The sequence below is a fragment of the Camelus ferus genome, chromosome 20 (genome assembly GCF_009834535.1).
Source record: "Camelus ferus isolate YT-003-E chromosome 20, BCGSAC_Cfer_1.0, whole genome shotgun sequence".
NCBI lineage: Eukaryota > Metazoa > Chordata > Mammalia > Artiodactyla > Camelidae > Camelus > Camelus ferus.
The window spans coordinates 29,543,213-29,556,220 of NC_045715.1; positions in this window are offsets into that span (position 1 = coordinate 29,543,213).

A 13,008-nucleotide genomic window follows, 5' to 3' on the forward strand; every position below is an offset into this window, starting at 1 on the left:
TGAATAGACCAATGCAATTCAAACCCATGTTGTTCAAGGGTCAACTGTCTATTTTTTGATATGCAGTGTTTTAAATTTTAACATGATGTAATTTATCAGGTTTCTTTCCTTTATGGTTGGCATTTTTGGTTTCTTATTTAAATTTTTTTCCTTGTCAAGGGCATGAAGATGTTCTATATTTTTTCTGAAAGTTTTATTGTTTAACTTGCACATATAACTGAACTAGAATTGTTTTATTATGTGGTCTGAGATTGGGATTAAGATTCACTTTTCCCCCATAGTGATATTTAACTGACCCAGCATCATTTATTAAAAATATCATACTTCAACCTATTGCATTTTATCTGGTATGGATCTATTTCTGGAATCTCTGTTTGATCTCTTAGCACCATTTTAAATGCTGTATACTATTTTACTGTCTAGAAGTGCCATAACTTACTCAACCAATCCCCAATGGCTAGGCATTTAGGTTGCTTTTAATTCAAACATATTTCCTAAGACCTGTCTCCCTACTCCAAAAATAGCATCTTCTATTTCATTAGTGAGTAACCTTATATACCCTGTCCCCAGTTGGTATGTTGTAGGGTTGTTATTGTTACTGTTTTAAAGTACAGCTGTGCTGTGGGATTAAAGGAAGTGAGGGCTTTTCTTTAGGGGCTGCAAGATGGTAGTTGCCACCCAAAGGAGAGGCTCTTTTCAAGAGCCACAGTTTCTGAGGCTGTTGGCAGAGTCACTCTCATGCACGGCAAGAACTATTTCCAGCTGCAGTAGCAATCCTGGAACTTGTAGAACAGTAATGACCCTGTTTGCACACGTGTGAGAGAAGGGAGGCTGATGAACTACTCCTGATCCTGACACAATCTTCCATCCACCTCCTCTTCCCAGGAGCCTAGTCCCCTTGCTCCCACCCCATTTCCTCAAAAAAATCTTCCTTCTTGCCTCCACCCCTTGTCCTGGACCCTCTATCTTCAATCTGGAGATGACTCAAGTCCCAAGTAAACTGTCCGAATGAAGATGTTGAGGGAAATATTCATAACAGATGAACCCAGAAGTGTTCAGTTTGCCAAGAAAAACTTAAACTCACAGCAGAAATGATCCATCTAAGTGACTTGCTGCAGCCAACAGGACAGCCGGCTCAGGTCAGAGCAAAAGCAAGAGTTAGGAAGCCATGGGTGGGTCAGCCTGTCTATGGCTGCGGGGCTGAGGAAGTTCTGGTCCCAGCTGTGGATAAATGTGCTCTTCCAGCCTTCCTCCCACCTCGCCCAGGAAGAGCGGGTCAGAGCCAAGAGCCACACAGATGTTCGCTGTGAGTGAGCAGAGGCAGGGAACAGGCCTGGACGGTGGTGAGAGCTGATGGATTTGGGATGAGGGAGGGAGGGGCTGTGAGAGAAACCAGGAGAAAGGGCTGGCAGAGAGATTGCTGGTCCTGTTTGCTTTCTCCTAATTAATGTGATTTCTTTACAAACCCCCTGCTGATTCCCAGCTGGTCGACTCAAACTATAACAACACATGGCTTGCCCTGCCCAGGCCAGGAGCTCAGGCTTGGTGTCTCCCGGCAAGGGTCTGGTTTCCTTTGCAGCCACTGCCCCTCCTTCTTGACTGGCTTTGTGCAGATGAGGGAAGGGACAGCATCTCCATTGGGACTGTGGGACAGCCAGGGTTGCTGGCTTTGGGCTCTCCTGGCTGCTCTCACCTCAGTTTCCCACGACCTTTAGAAAAGGACAGATCCCTGCTTGTTTGGGCTACTGCCTCCAAACAGGTTTGGGTGGGGGTGGGTGAAGAGACCTTGGACAAAGAACCACTGCTCAGTGGTGGCCTCTCTACCTACAGGTGTGCCCTGTTTGACGCAATGGCCCTGGAAACAATCGGGGTGTGTCCAGAGTCCTCACTCATTCAAAGTTTTCCATCAAATTTTCAGCATTGTTTCTTTTCCTCTGTCCAAGTTACTCATCTTATTCCCCTTATTCCTTCCTTGATTCATTTTGCCAGCAAGTATCAGTTGAGCAGCTACTATGTGCCTTTCATAAACAAATTATTACATGCATCAGGGAAACACTCTCCAGGGGTGCAAGCTCTTACAAAGTAATATTTTGTAAACTGGGTGATTGCCCAGGGATTTATTTGCTTTCTCTCCCCTCACGCCTCTCTTCCCTTAAAAAAAATTTTTTTTAAGTGAAATAAAACACATATTCAGCAAAAGTGCATAAAACCAAAATGGACCATATAACAGATTGATTGTAAAGCAAAACTGCTTCATTTTCATGCTGGATCACTAGGGCGTGCTGCTCCCTGATTACAGATAAGTGAGGGAAATACAAAAGAGAAGTGGAATTGGTGAGAACCCCAGAACCTCTCAGGAAAGTGAGGCCAGAGGAAGGAAGCCCCAAACAAAACTGCCAGAGGAGAGAAAGCCTTCAGTGCTGGTGTGTACCCTCCCCAAGCACAGGCCAGAAGCCTCTCCAGGTGAGTGCACCTTCACTTGTCCAGACCCCCAGCGCTTGGCTGGCATTAGCCTCACTCCAGCTTCAGCCAGTGGTTGGGCCCAGTGAGACCCGCTCATCTCAGTTTCTTCCCAAACCAAGCAAGCCCTGGCTGGAGCTGGGCATTCCTGCAAAGGGCTAGGTGCCCTTTCAGAAAAGGCCCTCATGTCCCTGTCAGGCTGAGAAGCTCATCAGATTTCTTTCTCCTGGTGCCTGAATTCAGTTCCTGCATAAGAAGTTTTTAATCTTTTGTAACACTTTGAATTATTGGAACATTTTTGCTAATGGGTACAAAACATCACCCAGGGAGATGCTGTCCCCTGCACACACATGGGGACATCTACAAATGCAAAAGGAAGGAGCTGCAGACTGAAAATTGGGCTCTGCTTTAACCAGCTGGCAACCTGAAGTCGGATGCTCACGCTCTCTGGGCCTCAGTTTCTCTGTCTGTGAGGAGTCTGGTCTGGTCCTAGAATTGTGGTTCTATGACTACTCCCATCCTTGTAACCCAGCGTGATGGAGTTCAGGCTTCAGGTTCCTCCTCCCCACGCTGCTCTTATTCAGAGATCTTGGCCTTTCACCTTGAGCCTGACAAGTCCAAAATCCAGAGCAGTGCTCCTTTGAGCCCCAGCCTCTGTCTCTGACTGCTCATAGAAATTGCTGTTGGGTTCTTCTGAAGGAGCTTAAATGCACACTGTGTCTAAGTAAGGCCACCACCGCCTTCCTGATAAACGCCATCAGAGAAATGGGTTGACTTGCCCCCCAGCCCTCATCCAATTTCCAAAGTTTTCATAAGTTTCATAAATGTCAAAGTTACCTCATGATTTCCCCCTCTTCTTAGCATTTAAATTTCCATTACCTTCCAATGCTTCAGTTTCCCCATCTCCAATCTCCTCTGTTGTCTCTGTCTGATTTTCCTAAACATCCCAATTATCTCCCTGCTCCATGGCATCTCATTGCCCACAGCTGGCATCTGAATTTGCATTTTTAAGGAACTCCTGGAAGACTACAGTCTGAGAACTGCTGACTGAAGGGAATAAAGTCCCAACTCTGCAGCTTGACAGAAGGGGACTTCAGTGATGTGCCTCCCCAGCCCTTCCTACTCTTCCAGACTCTCAAAACCCACCCGTGCTCATTTTCCTTCCCTTCTCCACTCCCCCGTGTTCCTCTTCATAGGTGCCCTCCCTCATCTCCTAGTCAGAGCCCTTCTTCTTTCCAGGCCTGGCCCACCTGTTGCCTCCTTTGTCAGGAGTTCCTCCATCGCACACTCTCTTTCCTTCCTGCCACTCTACTGCTAGTCTTGATGACATGCTTTTCCACACTAGCCAGGACTCTCTGGTTGTGACAGTCATCCAGTTTGGAAAGGACATTTGCTACCTCTTAGAACCAACCCAGGATGGGCAGGGTTCAGTGGGGCCTCGGGACACCTGGGGCCAGAAGCTCGACCACCATCAGGCTCTTCCCCTCCTCCTCTTGTCTCTGTCTCCCTCTGCACTTTGGCTTAATTCATTTGCTGTCTCCTCACGAGGCTGAGACTGCCAGCAGTTCCCAGCCTTGAGGCAGGGACTGAGACACTAAGGTTGGCAGGCCCCCGTGAACTATATGGAAAGGCTGCAGGAAAGGCAGAAAGAAGAGGAGTTTCCTCCAAGGAAGGGAAGTACTGTTTCAAGAAAAAGGGAAAGTGCTGGACAGAAAAATGGTCACCACTGGGTTAATTAGGAGTTGAGTCATCTACATATGACAGAAAACTCCAAATAGCAGTAACTTAAATAAGATGACAAAGGACTCTGAAACCCAGGCTCCTTCTAGCATGTTGCTCTGCCACCTGATGGCTTGAGCTCCAGCCATTCTGCCCATATAATCTAGGGAGCAGAAAGGAGAAAGAAAGAATGGCCTAACCTGCCATCCTTGAAAACTACCTTCTGGAAGTTGTATGTACTTTAGCTTATATCCCATATATTTCCAGGACTGAGTTATATAGCTATAACTAGCAGTAAGAGCTTCAAGGAAGTGTCTTAATTTTGGGCAGCCACGTGTACAGCTAAGAATCAGAAATGCTGTTACTACTAATTATATTTATGCAATGGAATACTACTCAGCCAGAAAAAAGAAATAATGCCATTTGCAGCAACATGGATGGACCTAAAGATCGTCATTCTAACTGAAGTAAGCCAGAAGGAGAAAGAAAAATACCTTATGATATCATTCATATGTGGAATCTAAAAAAAAAGAAAAAAGAAAAAAAAGGACACTATAAACTCATCTACAAAACAGAAACAGACTCGCAGATGTAGTAAACAATCTTATGGTTACTGGGGAAAAGGGGTGGAAAGAGATAAATTTGGGAGTTTGAGATTTACAAATGTTAGCCACTATGTATAAAAATAGATTTTAAAAAGTTTCTTCTGTATAGCACAGGGAACTATGTTCAATATCTTGAAATAACTTTTAATGAAAAAGAATATGAAAATAAATATGTGTATGTATATGCATGACTGGGACATTGTGCTGTACACCAGAAATTGACATGTAACTGATTGTACTTTAATTAAAAAAAAAAAAGAAGAAGAAATGCTGTTACCACTAAGGAAAAAGGAGAGAATGGATGTCAAAGGAGTTAGCAGCCTGCACCATGACCCTAATCCACGAGGCTCTTTTAGGGGATATTTCCCACTGATGGCAACACAGTGCTTTGCAAGATGGCCTGCTCCATTCTTGGACAGCCCACATCTGCCCCTCTGTGACTTACGCCTGCTGGTCCTTGCTGTGCCCTCTGACTCTCTTCTACACTATGGCATTGAAATTATTGGAAGATAACACTGGCACCCAAAACACACTGTTTTGGTCCAAACCAGTACAGGATATAACTAGGCTCTTAGCACCCCCATATCAACACCTTACATCTTTTAAGGTCCCCAGATTGAGAGAGAATGTGCCTGACCCAGTGGACTTGTTGTACACTAACCTCACACTCATCCTCGTGTGGATGCCGTGGTGTCAAAGTGCTCACACTCTGATCTGCTCCTCTGGCAGACTGACCCCAACGCAGGACTTTACAGGCATCTCTGCCAGTTGCCATCTTGCTCTTGCAGAGCCTTCATTTAATAGCTTGACTGTCAGCTGGTGGATTTGCTTTCCCTTCCCACTTCTGCCAGGGACAAGGGCCATGTCCTCTTCATCTTCCATGTGCCCCATGGAGCTGTTTATTTTTTGTCTTCCTTTGGGTAAGTTTATTTCCCTAAGTAAGGTGCAAGTTTCCATTCTCAGTACAGTGGAAACTCACACCCTGTATTCGGAGTATGCTACAGATTTAGTTCCTGAGAAGTGGACTCGGGGGCAGAGGTTAGCACACAGTGAATGTTCTAGGCAGTGCTCTTAGGATTGGGGTCTGCTAAAGGGGAAGGAGGATCAGGCAGAGGGAGGGTCAGGCTGCAGTGGGGTCTCAGTGAGATGTCCCAGCTTCCTCTAGGGAGCTCTGACGCCGGGACAATCCTGGCCGTGTGACCTGGGGCATGTCCTTGGGCTGCTCTGGACTCTGGTGACCTCATCTGAAGAGTGAAAGGTTGGGTGTGAGTCTCTGAGGTCATCTCTGACTTGATGGGTCCATCACTTTAGAGCTGAAGTACATCCTTTGCACCTCCGACCTGGGGCCAGGATTAGGGGAGAGACTGGGAGCCAGGGAAGCTAAGCTTCCTCCTCTTTTCCTTCATGCTGGCTCTGCTGTCCCTACAGAAGCCACTGCAGGCCCCTCAGGAAGCCTGCCTTTGGGTGGAGGTGGGTGGGTGGAGGTTGGAAGGTGCTGTGAGCAGTGAGAAGACTGTAGGGTCAGGAAAGGGCTGTGCCAGCACGCCCTTAGTGCTGTCCTTCCTGGCTTGTGGCAGCCTCTGGGTGAACTTTGGATCTGACAGTTTCTGGGTGAATTGATTAAAGTTAAGGGTATTAACAATAAAAGAATGTAAACTAGATTTTATCAGTGACACGGGTCTCATGACCGTGTGGTATGTGCTCTATGCACAGCTCATGTGTACACGTGTGTGTGTGTGTGAGGAAGAGAGAGAGAGAGATCTGTCATGCTTGGAAAAATGTCACCTTTCCCCTTTGCTCACAGTTTCCTTTTGACCCCTGAGAAGATTTTTGGTTGTATTTATCAACACAAGCTACCAGGCCTTGGGGTGTGAGAACCCAGGAGAGGAAGTGGAGCCACCTCTCTGCTCAGTCCTGTGGGTCTCGGAAGGCACAGCAAATACAGGGAGAGGGAGAAGGCCTTGTTTGCTTTCTGCTTTCTAGCCCATTTGACCTTTCAGAGGGACCTATGTCCCTACTACCCTCCTCTCTGAGAAACTGCATGGGGCTTGAGTGGAGGCCAGGGGATGGGTGGGATGCTTTTAGGGGGGTATCTAGCTCCCAGCTTCCAGGTCAGGTGGATCCTGGAATCTCTGTGGGGGCCATTCCACACCCCCAGCTGCCCCAGCCCCTGCAGGCCTGTGCATGCCAGCTTCCGCAGTCCTCCAGGCTCCCAGATCTGAGGGTCTCTGACTGGTGGACTCCTCCCTTGTTCTCACAGCAGTCCTGGGAGGTGAGAAGGGGCAGACAGAGGGGGTTCCTCTTTCTGGAATGACCTCCCAGCTCCAGAGAGGGCAAGCGACTTGCCCAAAGTGACACAGCAAGTTAGAGACAGAGTCCTAGTCAATCAAGTGACCTGACGTCTAGAAATAAAGGGATTGTATTTGCTCTCTTTGGCTGGGAGGAGGGAGGGGCTGGAAAAATTCTTTATGGTTGGTCAGATAGTCCCAGTTACCTGAATATTCCTGTGGTCCTACTCATGGTCGCCTGTTGAGACTAAGTAGCGCCTGCTTTGCACCCCCACTCCCATCTGCCCCAGGAGCTTGTAGGGGGAGGGAGCAGAGCTCAGGAAAGAGGGAGGGAGAGGCCAGGACAGGGAAGGCAGAAAGGGAGGAAAGGGCTTGGGGACAGAGGGAGCTGGAGAACGAACAAACAAACAGCGTCCTGGAAAACATCTTGTTTCTCCTTTCCAGGCTCCCTGCCTGCCTGCCTTCCCCACTGGAGACGGTAATTTAGAACAACGAGTCATAATTTGATTACATTCTCTTTCAGCCTCGCAGGGTAAACAAGGATCTCCCGTGGAAGGAAGGGCTGCATGGCCCAGGCTCTAGCACACTCCCTGGGGCCTGGACAGGGGTCCCCCTCCTCCTGGGTGCTCCTGAAACACATATTTGAGCAGCCTCACCCCCCCCCCCACCATTTTCTACTAGGGTTTACATTCTCCTTATGTCTCCGGCTCCCTCTTCCCCCTCTTCCTCTCTGTCCTCCCCAGTAATGTCTTCACCCTGAAGCCTGCATACCATGTAAATATTTAAACCCATCTATTATTTCCTGTTTATTAGCAGTGTAAATCCTGAGTTCATTCATTGTGCATCTGTCTCCCTGTGTCGTCTCAGAAGGAGAGGCCTGAAGGCAGGGCCGTGTATCCATCCTTCCCTGGAAACAGCCTTGCTCAGGCCCGGGTCAGCTGTAGTACCAATTCTGGCTGTGGTTTTACTTCTTCCACATTTTAAAAATTCTGGTAAAATATGCCTAATATAAAACTGATCATCCTAACCATTTTTAAGTGTACAGCTCAGCCGTGTAAAATGCATTCATAATGTGCAGCTTTCGCCACCGTCCGTCTCCAGGACTCTGTTTATCTTGTAAAGCTGGAACTCTATACCCATTAAGCACTAACTGCCCATTCCCCTCTCTCCTTGGCCCCTGGCAACCACCATGATACTTTCTGTCTCTCAGCTTTTGACTACACCAAGTATTTTGACATACTCCAAGATTTTGACATACTCCATGTAAGAGTATGTAAGAGGAATCATATAGTATTTGTCTTTTTTGTGACTGGGTTATTTCACTTAGCATAATGTCCTCAAGGTTCATCCATATTATAGCATATTCTAGAACTTCCTTTTTAAGGCCAAATGATACTCCATTTTATGTATAGACCACGTTTTGCTTAGCTATTCTGTCACTGGACAGACATTTGGATTACTTCCACGTTTTAGCTACTGTTAATAATACTGCTGTGAACATGGGTGTACATATTGTCTTTTATTTTTTATAATAAAAGGCTACCTTTTATTGATTGCTTACTATGTGCTCAGGACTGTGCAGATGTAATCACTTAATGATCACAAGTACCTCTCGGGTAGCAATTATTCTCTCCATTTTATGGATAAAGAAATTGAGGCTCTGAGAAGCCAAGTAATTTGCCCAAGGCAAGGAAAGGGGAGAGCCAGGACCAGCATGTGTGCGTGCTCCAGCCGTGACTTTTTACTGCATGGTGTTGATGATGGACTGGAAGAGGGAGGCTCAGGGTATATTACTTCCCCTGCACCCCCAGAAAGGGCAGACCCTTTCCCTGACCCTCTGCCTGGTTACAGAATCCATCCTCTTGTCTGCATGACTCTGTCAGGCTTCATGTTGGAATCACATGTGGAACTTTGAAAGCAGGTGATTCCCCAGCCTCCTCCCAGAATTAGATCCAGCAGCTAAATTGAACATCCTAGGGGCTGGAGCCTAGGCATCAGCACTTAAAAAACAAAACAAAACAAAAAACCTCCTCACGGGTTTCTCTCTGCTCGCAGAGTTGAGAAGCCCTGGGTTAGAAGACAGAGGAGGAAGGGGACAGAAGGGTTGACTACCCCCTCATTCAGCCTCTTTGTCTTCTACAACTCCACCTACCTGCCCAAGGGCCATGAATGCCCAAAGCCCAGTGGATCAGACCCCCGGGATGCCTCCTCTGCCTCCAGAGGTTCTGTTTAGTGTGTGTGCACCTCTCAGGCAGGATGACCTGGATATAGGACCTTGCGGGGCCCTACAGGGGCCTATCAAGCCCAGCCAGACCCCAGAATGAAAACAGTTGCTGACAGTCTGCAGGCTGCCAGCATCTCTGTCACCTCCCATCAGGGGTGAGGGCAACAAGGTGGACGGCAGGAGTCAGTACGTCACTGGGAGGGTGGGAAATGGAGGGAGTGGGGAGTACTGGGGCGCCACAGGGTGGGGTCAGGCAAGTCATCATCCGTCCCTGCCCCTAGCTCTTTCGCCTGTGGCCTTAGCACATCTCCTTTTGGTGTCCCTGCCACAAGCCCCACCCGTCCCCCTAGTCTCCCTGAGCTCCTGTTAAATCCAGAGTGGTGTCCGGGCCTGGAGAATTCCTTGGTTGGGCACTGCCCTAAGGGGCTGCCAGCTTCAGGGGCTGCTTGGTGGGGGCACGTTATAGTAAGGGGACTCTGTCAGCCTGTCCTGGATCTCCTCCTCTGAGACAGCCTTGAGCCAAAAACCCCAAGTGGGAGTAGCTGTTGGCCAGCTCGGTTTCTACAGCAACATGGGGGTTGGGGGTGGGGGCATAGCCAAAGGAGGCCTGCCTTGGGCACTAGAAGACTTGGGTCCAGCCACTGCCATGCTGCGTGACCTTGGGCAACCACTTCTCTTCCCCGAGTCTCAGCATCTCCACCTGCATTATAAAGGGGTTGGCCCAGATCCCTGGTTCTCAAACTCAGCTGCACTTTGAAATCTTTAGTGGGAGCCTTAAAAACGACCCTTGACTGGATTTCATCCTCAGAGATGCTGACTTAATTAGTATAGGTTGTGACCTGAGCATCAGGATTTTTAAAAGATCCTCAAGGGATTCTAATTTACAGGCAAGTTTGAGAACCACTGTTCTAGATAAGTGCTTCCTAACCATGGTCATAGCATGGCACCCATAGAAAAGGATAATATTTGAACAGCACCCTGTTACCAGAGGTGACCACAGAGGGGGCTCCAGCTGCCCCCCTACCTGTCTGTTGCTAAGGACTGCAGGGCTCAGTGTCTCTGGACCAGCAAGAAGCTCTTAGTGTCTTTCCAGTTGAAGTTTATTGCCTCATTGGTCCTCCAATGGAGGCATACATGATGCTCATGCTGAAGTTGCAGGCAGTTTACAAAGTTACAGGTTAAACATGAGGCATCTTCTTGGAGCATCAATTTCCTTGAAACTACTAGGAGAAAAATTATGATTCACCTGGCAAGTAACTTAAGACATTTAAAAACTATAATAACAGGTATGTATGGATATATCCTGTAGTCAAATGCAAAGCTCACATATATTTGAAGCTGAAAGATCAGATACTGAAAAAAATTTGACCATTGTGTTAGGAGGCATGGGCCTGTTGTAATCCCTGATTTTGATGACAGTTTGAGGAAAACACTGGAGAAGACTTGAGTCAGTCTATGCATTGGCATGTGAATCAGAGGTGAAGAGGAGCATTATCTCCTGTCAGTTTGGGAAGGCTTCCTGGAGGAGGCAGCATTTCAGGGAGGTTCTTGGGGAAAGGCAAGGAAGAAAGAAACTGGTTGGGAGAAGGGCATGGCAGGGGCTCTTTAGAGCCTGTAGCAGGCTCTCTGCAGAGCCTGCTGCAGGAATATAAACTCAGACAATGTCTTTCTTGCCCTTGGCCTATGAATTCAAGAAAACCCCCAAAGATCCCTCCAATACACACGCCTATCCTAGTCTACACCCTCGAGGCTGACCTGGCCTTCAGCCCACCTGCCTGGAGCAGCTGGCGCAAGATTGCAACACCAAAGCCCTCTCTGCCTTGTGCTGGCTTTAGTGGCTGCCGCTGAGTCACTGCTGCAGAGGTAGCCGTTGACCACCCAGGCAGGAGAGCAGCCCAGTTACCCCAGTGTCCTGCCATTTCCCCCTGCCTACATGCCCTGTTCCCCAGGCCTGGGAGAGGCCCCTGAGCTGCAGGGTCAGGAGCAGGCTAGGGAGGGAGAAACTGAGTCTCCCCTGTTTCTCCTGTGAAGTCTGTCTAGCAGACTGTCCTTCACCCTTCTCACTCCCAACCTCTCCGCAGTGGCTGCCAAGAGACTGAGCTCAGCCCACAGAGGCTGTGGGAGGGGCACTCTTCCCAGTGGTGAGGGTGCCGCAGGGTGTGAGCCCTGGGACCTTGGTCCAGTAGCCTGGCTGTCAGAGAGTGGGTCACGAGCCCCAGATGCCACCAGCTTCTTAGCAGAGGGGCTGTTCTTGCACTTCGGCAGGTGAGCCAGTAATGCCCTGGAGCAGTGAATATCCTCTCCAGGCAGGAGGACTGACCGTCATTTCTGTTCATCCCACCCTAGGGAGGTAGCACGGCATATATGGTCTATCTGTAAATTTGCTGTTTATCCACCTTTGTGTCCTAAGTGCCCAGACAGTGCCCGGCACATAGTAAGTGCTCACTAAGTATTTATTGTATAAACAAAAGGAGTCAGACTCTGGATTTGAATCCCCATGGTAGACACTGTGGGACTTTACTGGCTTCATTCTGTAAAATGAGGACAGTAATAGAACCTACTTCATAGGATTAGTATGTATAAAGCCTTGAGACAGTGCCCAGCATGTGCTAAGCACTCAATAATGGTTTGCTGTCATCTTAAAATCTCAAACCTTATTGTCCAGTCTCTCCTCCCCCATGAAAGGCTCTCTTTGCTCTTCTCTGAGCCCCTACGGCCGATAGCAGTGGGGACCAGCTGGACCTGGCATTACCCACCTTGGGGCCTAGGACAGTGTCCAGACCAGCCATGTGTGGGTCCTCTTCCTTTCTCTTCCCTTAACATGCCTGTGGGTCAAACGTGGTTCAAACACATGTCTACAGGGGCAGGAGGTGTGAAGGGCAGGAGGGGTCCACAGACCATGAGGCTGACTGCCAAGGCTCAGGGTTCCCTCCCTGCAGATCCTTTTTTTCCCCGCCAGAATGGTCTTTCAAAGCCAGAAAGAAGACCATGTCACGCCCTTGCTTACTGCCCCTCCGTGGTTCTCGGTCTTCTGCAGCATAAACCCAGGACCCTGCAAGGGCCCACGTGGCTCACAGCCCTCTGCTCCCCTCCCCTCTCTGTCTTGCCTGTGGCTGTTACTCTTGGGCTCCACATGCCAGTCACCCCAGACGACCCACCCTTCCCAGCTGGCTAGCAGTCTCCCACAATATAAAGCATATGCTCTCTGGAGAGAGGCTGGCCTGGCAGCCACACAAATGAGATGGCCTCAGCGCTGCCTGGAAAGCTCATCCCCTCCTCTGCTCCCCCTGACCTCATTTTTTTTTTTTTCCAAGGTTCAGCTCACACATTAACTCCTTTAAGAAGCCTTGACTGACTCCTGCATCCATTGGGCTCACAGATTCCCTTTCCTGTCTAACCGATAAGGACCTTTAGTATGTGTTTCTTTGTTCAGGTGCCACTTTTCTCCACTGGATGGTAACTTCTAGGTGGACCTGCATCCCTGGTGCCTAATGTGGGGCTTCTAGCATAGCAACCTTAGTGAGAAGCTGTGGGAGAATGAGTGAATGAATGGGTTTCCTGGGGTGGGGGAAGAGCTGAGGATTGTCCCACCTTGGGGGGATGTGGGGCACACGTGCCTGAGCTGGGATGTTCATGCGAGTACACTTGGGAGCACGGGTGGTGGGGGAGGGGGTCAGGCCACTCTGAGCTGGGGTTGGCAGTCTGGGAGCTG